The sequence below is a fragment of the Ixodes scapularis genome, unplaced genomic scaffold, assembly GCF_016920785.2.
Source record: "Ixodes scapularis isolate PalLabHiFi unplaced genomic scaffold, ASM1692078v2 PGA_scaffold4__175_contigs__length_147842914, whole genome shotgun sequence".
Taxonomy (NCBI): domain Eukaryota; kingdom Metazoa; phylum Arthropoda; class Arachnida; order Ixodida; family Ixodidae; genus Ixodes; species Ixodes scapularis.
Genome location: NW_024609879.1, coordinates 82,709,331 through 82,721,443, shown reverse-complemented (window position 1 = coordinate 82,721,443; position 12,113 = coordinate 82,709,331).

Sequence of the window (12,113 nt, the reverse complement as noted above, 5' to 3'; positions counted from 1 at the left end):
GTTTGGTGTTCGGTTCCACAAATAACGGCTTGTGCTATATCGCGTTGAAGCTTCACACACATCTTCCTTCTTTTTTTTGTGGTTGAGTAGTTGTAAATTCTGCCGTTCCCGTGTCGACATATATCTCGGTTTGCACCTTTCAAGTCCGGTATTGTCAACGTAAGAGTGCTGCAACCTACTTCAGGACAATTGATCGTTTTTCTACGGGTAATCTTCCAGATTAGGAATTAGGCCGCGTCTATCTCCTGGCAGCCGGGAGAATAATTTCCCCGAAATCCTACCAGCAGTCACCTGCCATTGGCCGTCTGAAATCATGTCACAACCACAGGTAGAATACTAAATTTTTTATCCTCCTTGCGTTTCTCGAAAACATGTTCCACTGCCACCTTCTCGTAGATACATGTTTTATGGACACACGTTTCGTTGACATTAACGTTTAATCAATATTCGTTACGCGAATGTCGATAATCCTGTTTTCCCTGGGAACCGAGTTGAGCGAAATCAGGCGAGGCGTAAAGCGCAGCTCATGTAAACATTAATAAAAGTTGGTACATGCTGAATATTTAATTGGTATTTTTCTTATACAGATGAGAAACCACTTTTGGTAGATTTTTGTAAAAAATAACAATATACCGGGTGGTTTTTTTTCTATTCTTGCTGATTTGTTTAAAAAAGAAACCATGAACGCTACACTTGTGGGGTTTGTGTGAGTGAATTATACGCCCAGGGGGACATTATATGGGTGTTCAATCATTGCGATAAGTTGTCTGATTAATTAAAATTCACTAATTACCTTTTGATTTAGTGAAAATAGATATATGGCGCTAATTAGAAACTTGCAGAGCGTTATTGAAAACCACTAAATCAGTCATTTTCAGAGACTTTGAGCGCGTGAGAAGTGTAGTAGTGTACTAAAGTTACCAAAGTTACCACTCATGGAGCAGGTACAAAGCTGGCGGTTTCGGTAAGGCGACCGCGCAATTTTCCCGTCTCTTATCTAGCCCCAACCCTGGATATGCTCCACGAGTGGTAACTTCAGCGCTCTACTGTGCTTCTCACGCGCTCAAAGTCTTTTTAAAAGTTACTGATTTAGGGGTTTTCGGACGACTCTCAACACGTTTCTAATTGGAACCATATGTCTATTTTCACCAATTAAAAAGTAAATTCGTGACTTTTAATTGATTAGCCGACTTATTGCAAAGATTAGCCACCAACACAATGTCCCCCTGGGCGTATAACTCACTCGCACAAACCGCATAAGTGTATATTTCATGGCATTTTTAAAAACAGGTCTGTAAGAATAAAAAAATCACCCTGTATATAAAGGTTGCCTTATTTGATTGGGACATATCTGGCCTCATAAGCGAAGTTGATATACCCCAATTTGGCAGACCCAGATATGGATATATAAAAATGTGGGCATGTCAGGCCAGATATGTCTTATATAAACTGATGTGCCTTATATGGCCAGATATGCACTATTTTTTATATAACCATATTTGTTTTTTTATATAAGTCGAGATATCCCATTTTTGTGAGGGTATATTTATGCAGCCTGGACTTAGTTGGCTTTAACGCCCTAGTGAAAAAGTCATTTCTTTAAGACATATTTTTCGTGTCCAAAAATACATATGAATCATACAAGGTACATAAGACATAGTAAGAACCGTAAGGGCAACTTATAATAAACTTCTCACAAGTTTCCTATATGTTCCTATATAACTTATATAGTTCTTATATGGGTTTTATATGGTTCTTATATATATTGTATGATTCATATGTGTTTATTGGACACACAAATTTCACATACAAATAAGATTTTTCAATAGGGGGCTACGTGCCTCTCAGCTGTAGATGTGAAATTTAGCCCGTGCAGAACATCCGCTAGCCTGGGGTCTTTAACGTGCACCACGCAGTAGTGATAGACGACTGCACGCCGGTACAATGCTCATCCAGATCAAAACGGGTCAGGGGATGGGATTGAATCCATGATCTCTGACATCTGCAGCGCGAGTTTTTGCTCCAGGTGTTCCGAGCTGGTGTGCGCTAGCCAAAGGGGTAGAGGGGTTTAGAGCGATAAACCGGGGTTCCGGTCTGCATTCGATAGTGACCTCCATAAGGACGCTGCCATTCTACGCAAATTTGACCACTCGTCCCGTCACCAAACCAAATACGTGACGTCACAGGAAGGATGGCAGCGCCGAGGTATCGGCCGCTGCTTTCAGATGCTTTGTTCGTTGTCGTTCGTCTCGGCGGGTTGATTTCCCACGCGGAAGCCGTCATATGAGGCCGGTCGAAAGCGACTTCAGAGTTCAGGGCGGTGTCTGACGTAGGTATACCATGGAAATATGGAGGAACGTTGTGCATTTCGCTGGTAACCGGCGGGGATATTGCCACGAAAGACACAATCGGCCCTACGTTGCGCGGACCTCGGATTGATTCGGATACCGCTAGGATTAAATTTAAGGCGACGTTTCTGTGCTCTCGTTGAACATCTTCGAGGTCTGCAGTGATGCGTGTGCAATATATCTGGGTACACAGTTTAGCGACAGAAATTGCGTGAGTCGTGCTTGGCAGTGTGCAATCATGGTGCCGCCTTGTTCAAATGACCGAAAGCTCACTTTGGTTGTGCGGTGCACCGGAAAGCTCCCTTGAAGCTTGTACTTCCCTTGCCGTGCTAAATGATACTGTGCCGCTTCCCAAATTCTTCCGGCGTAGACGCGCACTTTCACGGAGCACAGGTGTTGCAGTTGGTATTGATTCCGCTGGTGTGTCGCACGTTTCGTAGACACGAAATTTTCACATGGCCAGCTTTCTGGGACACGCTCTTTTAGTTCCCGATTCTCACGACACGTGGCGTGTCAACCTGGAGCGACCTAAAGCCCCTTCATGTTTTAAAAGTAGCGCAAGGTGCGCCGATGCACGAGGCACGTGCAGCGTGCAGCCCTTGGGTAGATCATGGCGGCACAGCGCCGCACTGAGCTAGATTTCAGACGCCATGTTCTTAGCAGAAGTGGCGTACGGCACGTGTCTCATTTTTTATTTTTATTTATCGTTTTTATTATTAATATGTGTCAACGATGTTTCTCAAAATCTCCATGCCAACACCCATTTCTGCGGTTATCGCGAGACCAAAAATGCGGCCGTAACTTAATTCTTGAGTAACTTAATTGCTTGAGTGGTGATATCTCAGCCATTTTTGCGCGCAATCGCTTTTTATGCATTTTGAAGCGCGCGCAGTCTGGTGTCACTCAGCTCGAGCGCGTAGCTTTGGCTAATGCATAGACGCCATTTTACCGCCCAAGTCACGCACCAAATGCGCGAGAGCGTCACGCGCTGGCACATTCAGGGCAACGATGGATGCTTTCACCCTCATAAATGCAGACATGTAAGCACCCTAGAGCAAAACGAACGGAAAATTCGAAGCGCGCGACCGCTATCTGAACCTCCTCTCCTGTGCATCTCTCCGGCCTCCCACCCTTTTCCCCGTTTTCGTCTGGCCAAATACTTTACCGGGGGGAAAACATTCCGCTCCGCTCATTTGCATTAGACAGAACGCCTACCGCGCCGAATCCAGCCCTGAAGGAGGGGACGTCTGGGCCGAGTCTTCTTTTTTTGGCAAATGAGCTATCATTATCATCAGTCGCCGGCATTTCACGACTACGCGCTATGCTACGCCGGCGGTCGGTGCGCCAGTGCAAGCCAGTGTCTCGAGGTATGAAACAACGTCAAATGTCTTGCGTGGTGTTTTCGTTTCATACTTTGTCGAAACGATGCACACGATATACCCCGAGTTTCGGGAAACATTAGTTTAGTTTAGGTTTCTAAATTTGGTTTTTAGAAACAAAAAATCTCCCCACTTATGTGTATTTTGCTGTTTTGCGTTCAACATTCAATCTGTTATTTTATGTGTTGCGTACGTTATTTCAGTGATGTGCGCCACTAGTATGGTATAGTTTTGAATTTGTATCCTCTAAACGAGGAAACACTATTGTTCTTTCTTTTAAGGCGCTACCGGCTGTTGGTCAGCAAAGCATCCAGTGAACATGATAATGTGATAAGTATATACATGCATGATGACGACGACATAGATTGTTGGTATTGTAGGATATGAGAGCTGAGTCTTCGAAAGGAATAAGGAAAGTATATTTACATTAAATGAAGGCGTTAAGTAATAGGGCTAAGAGCGAGTTAGTGCTGGGTGGCTTGACTGGCTGAAGGCTTGACAGGCATGAGACAGGCGTCAGACTGGAACGCACGTGCCGTCCGAGCCGGGCACGAGGGTGGCTTCTTTCTAAACGGCCACTAGGCACGCTCACTTGGGGCGCATCAAAGGTAGTAGAAAGAAGAAAAGGAGACGGAGGATACCACGCGTTCACATCCCACCGTAGCCTTAAAAGACCAAGTCTCTTGGTTTAGAGCAAAAGAAGCAAACAACCTGCTTAAAACAAAACAAAACGAAAAGAACGCAGAAGGCAATGGCTATCAGCTAATATTTAAAAAAAAATATACGCAAAAGTGTTTCACTAGAAGCACAAGGCTATATCTAGCATCAAAAATATGCAAAACAAAGCCTAACCTTAGAAGCGCATAGTCCCTTACACGCAGCTAACCTCAAATAAAGGTAATTGATTTGACGCTGAAATGCAAGGGCTTCAAAAATACGCAAATGAAAAAAGGAAAGAGACGAAGACACTCACTCCCCGCCGTATCTATAAAACCGAGTCCCTTAGTTTGTGCTAAACCAAATTCACAGTTACTACAACAAGAATAAGAACGGCCGGGGCAAACGTTCATGAATATACAACTCATCCAACTCCAGCAACACAACGATCCAACAGCACAATGATGAAAGCTGCCTTTTCATAGTCCTGGGGGCGGAGGCTGACTTGCCAGCATGCACTTTTCAAGTCCGTGGTAGCGAAGTACGCGCATCCAGCGATGCCATGGATGATTGCACCCAGAAGAGGCAGGGGGGACACCACTGCGATCGTGCGTCCATTCAATGGTGCATAGTTAACAAACAAATATTTCTTGTTTCCGCGAGACACTGCGAAAAGTGGAAAAGTCCATTTTTTGTATCAGTTTTTCCACGAACTGTCTGTACTCGGGAGCAGATTGGTACGGGCTACGGCTGTAGGGCAAGGCGTTTGGTAACAGGTCAGTCCGATGCTGCATGCCTGTGAAATGGTCTAAGTCATCTTCGTGACGGGCGAAAACTCCATTCTGTTGTGTCAAAATGTCGACAATGACAATATCTTGACTGAAAGGTAACTGATCTTCAAAGAGGGCTGGCGGAAGATTAGGATGAATGACTATAGCCACAGTACCGGCTATCTTGGCTGGCGGCTCGGCACTGGGGCTACTTAAACGCACCATGACAGAACAGCACACGATACAGCACGCGACAAAACAGCACGGTCAAAACAGCACGCGTAAAAACAGCACAGCGTCAAAACAGCACGGCGACAAAACAGCACGCGTCAAAATAGCACGCGACAAAACAGCATAGCGTCAAAGCGGCTCAGCGACAGAAGAGCACATGCCAAAAGAGCATGGCGTCAAAACAGCATGACGTCAAAACAGCACAGAAACAAAACAGCACAGCGTAAACATGACATTGACAATATAGCTAGGGTTTGGCGTTTTCGGTTTGTATTATTTGAAATTCCGCGACTTTTTTCGTTTTTTATTCCAAACAAAAGTTTTCGTTTTATTGCGGTGAATATTTGTAGACTCATAAACTTCTCAGTTATATTAGGTTTATTGACGAAAACCAGTGTACTAACGAAAATGCAATAATTAAAACTGTTTGTGTAAAATGTATATTGAGTACCAGGCACTGGTTTTCTTATTTGTTGCCGTCTTTGGCAGCCGACGCGACCTGTTCTGAAAGACTCACTGGGGTCCTATCCTGATCTGACATTATCGCCGTGTGCTCGTATTTGTACACAAGACGAGCATGAGCAGTACCACTTCGGTCGGAGAGTCAAATATCAAAATGGAGAAATTAGCAAGCATTGTACTCGGTGCGTTTCCCCCCATTTTCACGACTGCGAGAGGTGATAAATTCGCGCCGACGGCAGAAATGACAATAAAACACTCGTATTTATGACGCAAGCCAAAGGTGTTAAACAATGCGCGGCTTTTACGGACGCTCTTGATTTCCGTTGTTTGATTTCACGATTAAACTATCTTTTTTTAACAAAGAATTCGGCACAAATTCCTATCAGGTGAAAAACCGAGATTTCGTCCTGCAGACTCCTGCGCCCCAGGAGCTTTTGTTGAAAGTTGAACCGATCTCGCAGTCAAGCTGAAAACTGCGAAGGGAAGTAGTCATAGGGTCAGTAATGAGTAGGGTTCCGTGTTTTCGAAGTTTAGTTTTCGTCAAGTTCGGAGAGTGTTTTTCTGAGTTTATTTTTTGCCAAAAATTTGGAGTTTATCGGAGTTTATTTTGTTTGATTCCGAATTCTTCGAAATTTGGAGTTTGATGACGCAGTGTTTCTTAATAAAATAAACAAATAATATCCAATTGTAAACGCATGCTGGACAAAAAAGAAAAAAAAACACGATTGTATCAATTCATATTTTCTTCAGTTGGATTTGGCGTTGGTGCCATTACTACTGGCAATACTAATTTGTCCTAGAATAAAAGTGGCACAGAAGTGTTATTTCGATAAATGTCGATACCTTAAAATCAATAAGCTACAGGAAGTAGTCGCTGGGAAGCCTGTATTCATTCCATGCTATTCAATCAACCTAATGCGCGGCCGAAAGAGGTAGAGTGGAAAAGGATGCAATAGAGAAGTTTCAATTGTCCTCTTCTTCACGTTATGTAATTTCTAAGGTCCATATCTTTCACGGTTACAAAAACACAACTTCTCCTTCCTCTCAGGCACAAATAGTATGACCCAAACCGGAAACATATACAGTGACTTTTGTCTTCACCCGCAAGTACAATGACCTGTCGTCCTGACCGAAATTTGAAAGATATGTGTTGTGGCATTTTCCCATGACCATTTACTCTACGCGCTGATTGAACCATTAATTGTAAAATATGTTTGTGTTTGTGTGCGAGGGGGGGGCTTGGCACATCGAAATTCAGAGTTTGTCAGATAAATCCGAATAGACAAAACTTTTACCGGCGGGTGTTTTTCGAATTTATCCGAAAACAAGAAACCCTAGTTATAAGTCCCATTCTCTCTCTCTCTCTCTCTCCCCCCCCCCCCCCCCCACACACACCCCTCCTTATGGACTGAACTTTTTCAGTTAAGACCGAATTTAGAAAAATGAATTCGGCGTACTTTTACCGGTTATATTCGGTTTAACCCGAAAACGCTGAACCCTAAATGTAGCGTTTGAAGTTAAAAAAAAAAAAAAAAAAAAAAAATGCACGTCTCAAATAAGGCACTGTAAAGGAATCGAGGTTCTAGGCCAATTCGTCGAAAGCCAACTCGTCGACGGCCAATTGTTCGAATCTGTTCTTTTGGAAGCAAGTTCGGAGTGGGGAGTATACTCTATGTGCGCATGACGGTTCCCTGGGCAGTACCGAAGCCCCTGCTGGTGCGTGTTTTGACTATTTTGTAGCGTGAGCTACACTGGCCGAGGTTGAGCAGTTTCGCGTGGCTCGCATATTGAGCCGCGCTCCGTGCTTCGCATGCGCGAGGAGCAGTGACGTCACACGGCGCACAGCTGGCGCGGCGAAGCCGCCGCCGCCGCGCGCTCCGCCGCCGCCGCGCCCGCCTCGCCGGTCTGCGCATTCCAGAGTGACGTCATAGCCGCGGCAGACGTACTGGCGCCGCCGCGTGCCAAGCTGTGCGCCTCCGTTGTGCAGTAGCCAAGTCTGACGCTGCACAGGAGCCGCTTGATAGCGCCTCTCATTTCGTACGCATAAGCTCACCCTACGTACATCCTGGCAGAGACGAGCTAAGCCACCGCAATTTTTTCCAGCAGTTTTGCTCATTTTGACGCGTACGTTTACTGGTGATACAATAAGTAACTCAATCGCACGGTAATTGCTGTCATTAGTTGTTAAAAGAAAAAAAAAACAAAAAAAAAAAACAGGAAGCCTGTGCGGCAACGGTGTGTTCAGTCCATGCTGCAGTGTAAGGCCACAGCATTGAGGCTGCGGCATGTTACTGCTTCACCGGTTTCTACTCGATCAAGGCCCTTCGTCGGCAATAATCTGTGAATTTAACACAATGCGTACAACTTCTCGACTGCAAGCTCCAGCCGCGTGTTTCCATGAGATTTTATTCACGGCGAATGAACTCCGCAGAATCGGTGCCCATGAATCGGTGCCCATGAACTTTGAATACGCTTCACATTAAAGTCACCTTATCTTACCGGTTCTATCAACGCATCTGTAATCAACGCATCTCCCGCTTTTTTGGGGGGGAGGGGGGGGAGGAGGGGGCGTTCTAAGCTTAGGTGGTAATTACGAAACGACGAGTACTACGGAACCTCACCGGACCGCCACAAACCAGGAAGTTCATAAATTGAACTTATGGATATCTTTTTCCCAATAACTTTTTCTCTTTCCCTGATACTTCAAAAAAGACCAGACAACGCAGCCAACATCGACGCGAAGGTATCCCCTCTAACTACCCAATCTCTTCAGAGATTAGCGGTAGTAACTACTGCTAACTTTATTTGTTTTAGCAATCACGCAGCAGCAGCACTCGGGACACTGACTTAAGTGCGATCCCGTCGCCGCCAGCGTAAATTTTTTTAATTGTTTCTTTACTAGCTGTTAAACAATGCCATGCAATGTCCAACCATTTTTTTCTTTACGTTCTGTTTTGTTTTCATAAAACGCTACCTATTAGAGCCTTTTTACATTCGTGCTGTTTTGTCGCTATGCTGTTTTGACGCCATGCTGTTTTGGTACGTGCTCTTCTGTCGCTGTGCCGTTTTGACGCCGTGCTGTTTTGTCACCTTGCTGTTTTGACGCTGTGCTCTTTTGACGCGTGCTATTTTGACCGTGCTGTTTTGTCGCGTGCTGTTTTGTCGTGTGCTGTTCTGTCGCGTTCCCCCTAACGTGACGTATATTTTTCGCTTCAATTCTCAGACGCTCAAACAAAGCTAGAACAATGCGATTATTTTATGCTAGGAGTTATATCGTATAATTGCTGATAAGATCAAAACGTAAAGACGGCAGGAGCTTCCCCACTAAAAGTTGGCTGTGATTATGCGGTTACCTAAAGCTGAAACGAATTCCCCTAGGCCCTACGTCGGACGCATATATTTCGGGTCGATTCTCAGAGATTCCAGCGTTCAAACAAAGCTAAGAGAATGCGAAAACTTCATTTTAAAAGCACTCAAAGCTCTATCGATCCTCGAACATATCCGGGAATCCGAGCACCAGTACGGCGATACGGCTGATGCTGTCTCACAGGCGTCAATATCCAGATGATAAGGAGCGATCTTGCGCAAAAAAGGGGTATAAAATCTCATTCCTTCATGTTTTCACATTATACCTGCGTCAGCGAGCACGAAAAAGCCCGAAGTTGTCGCAAAGCAGCTGCACATCACGGCTACCACGCACCGAGCAAATTCGCATCCATCCGCCAGCTCTGGGCGCTGCCATCTTACCGGTGACGTCACGGCTCTTGGGCGGTCACGTGACCAGTGGTCACTTTTGCGTACAAAATGGCGGCAACCGGGGGGGGCTGCCACTTCCAAACTTCCGGTTTATCACTCCAAGCCCCTCTACCTCGTTGGCGCTAGCCCATAGAGTTTTTAACAATAAACGCTAGGGGTTCAGGTGGCGCTAGTAGCTGTTGCATTTCGAAGCAGACAGCAACCAGTCTAAATTTGACTTCCGGTAATGAATTACGATGGGAAAACGCAAATGCGTGTTCTCTTCTCGCTCGATTATAAGAGAAAATATTGCTTAGTGTTGTGAGAGGGTAAAAAGTTTGGAACGTTTTACAATCGGATGCACAAAAAATGAAAGCCAATTACAACTCCCCGTAACGCCGGATTAGAGCGCAGCTCTTGAGGAGGAGGATGGAAGGGTACTGAGGGATAGGATGAAAGGATAGTGAGAGATAGGCGATTCCCTGTGGCACGTGACCTCGGGGGGGAGGGGGGTCACGTGACTTTTTGACTTTAGGGTGTTACGTGACCTCAGGGCGGGTCACGTAACCTTAGGGAAGAAGGGGGTCACGTGACCTCAGGGGGGTCAAGTGACCCCCCCGGTTACGCCGACGCCGAAACCGACGGCGACGGCGACGCCGCTCAAACCGGAAACGGGCGCCTAAGAGCTGCGCTCTAAGATATCTGTCAGAGCGTTTTTCTTCAGAATTCATGGCGTCAAACACTGCGCTGCAATAGCCGATTACACATGTATATTACGTTTTGACGTTGCAGACTGGTATAATGGGCCACGTATTTACGCGTATAGTCAATGCTCTGAAGCACACAGAGTGAATCAGTTTCACAAAACACCAAAATTATGCTAATATATGCAAAATCAAACAATCAAAACAAACGACAAGAAAGAAGCATGAAGTTATGAAACGAGGAACACGTACTGGATTAGTAACAAACACTAATCTCTACTATAGGGGGCTGGATGGCGCATTGAGAAGACAGGTATGAAGCCACCGGAAGTAAGCGGCTTGTCCCAGAAGGAAGCGCTTGGCAGGCTTTTCAACTCTACCGAGTGCTGAATCAAACAGCGTTCGGGGCGCTGTATCTTTTTAATATTTTTTTTTGTCATCCCATGAGAGCCTGCCGGTTGTGGAGTAACAGCGCATGTGGACCCGCAAAGTCTACTGGGAAGTCATTCGATGTAAACATTTTTAGATTTCGGTTGTTCAAGTGTTTGTGTGTCCCACGTTTAAAAGGCCTTATTTTGAGGATTTAATTCAGAACGGGAGTTTTGAAACGCATTCAAAGACACAAAAAATATGGACTAAAATATCGTCTAATGCACTGGGAAGCCTAGCACAGGCCCGACTTTTGGTACAAGCATTGAACTTCCGGTGGCTTCACCTGCGCCAGGCTCATAGAGCAGCTAAGCGCCATCCAGCCCCATATAGTGGAGATCAGTGGTAACAAACTGTGGATTAGTTACAAACGTGCTGGATTAATGACAAACCCTACGCACTTTTTAAATTTTTGTTTTGCTTGAATTGATAGCTTGCTGTACAACATAGACTTGGGCCTGAATTTTTGCCGGCTCAAACATCGCTGAGTAAAAAACAAAAACCACTAACTGTTGCAGATCGGCCACGCCGCTACAAGCACGGCCGCGCTTGTCACCTTATCTGTCCGCCTTCTCTCTCCATTTCCCTCTCTCCTTCCCCTCTCCTGTCTACGATATAAAGCGCAAGCTGCGTAGGAATAAACGTTGTTGGCTACCAGTCGCTACCGTCATGTTTCCTGCGGTGCCGTAACAGTGGCGACGACGATGCGATCGTAATCTTCGGCAGCTCTGCCCGGCAGACATGGCGAGCTATTCAAGCCCGCCGCTGTTCGACGAAGCCGTCGACAAATGGCCCGCCTACCAGATCCGACTGGAGGCGTTCTTCGAAGGCAACGGGGTGACGGACGTGAAGAAAAAACGCGCCTTGGCTCGTCGCAGCGCTGAGCACGAACACCATGGACGTCATCAGCGGACGCTGTGCTCCAGCAAAGGTGAATGAACTTCCGTACAGCGAAGTGGTCGACTTTCTGCAGCAACATTTTTCACCAAAACGGAACGAAACGGCCCAGTCGTACGAGTTCTTCTCACGCAACCAGCTGCCGGGGGAACCGGTAAGAGACTTTGTTGTGGCCATCCGACAAATAGCGGACACCTGCAACTTCCGGGACACGCTGGACCGGATGCTGAAAGATCGGATAGTCTGCGGCCTCCAAAATTCAATGGTGGGTCGGCAACTTCTGGCCAAGCCGTTCTTGACGAAAACCGAAGCGGAGGAAATCGCCGTTGCAGCAGAAATGGCGGAAGAAAATGTCAAGGAGATGCAACGCGCCACAATGGAGGATGGGGGCGTGCACGCCGTGGGGAGCAGGACGCCAAGGCAGAAATGGCGGGAAACTGAGTCGCCGTGTTCCAGGTGTGGCAGAGGGGGACACCCGCCGGACGCGTGCCGTTTTCGGTC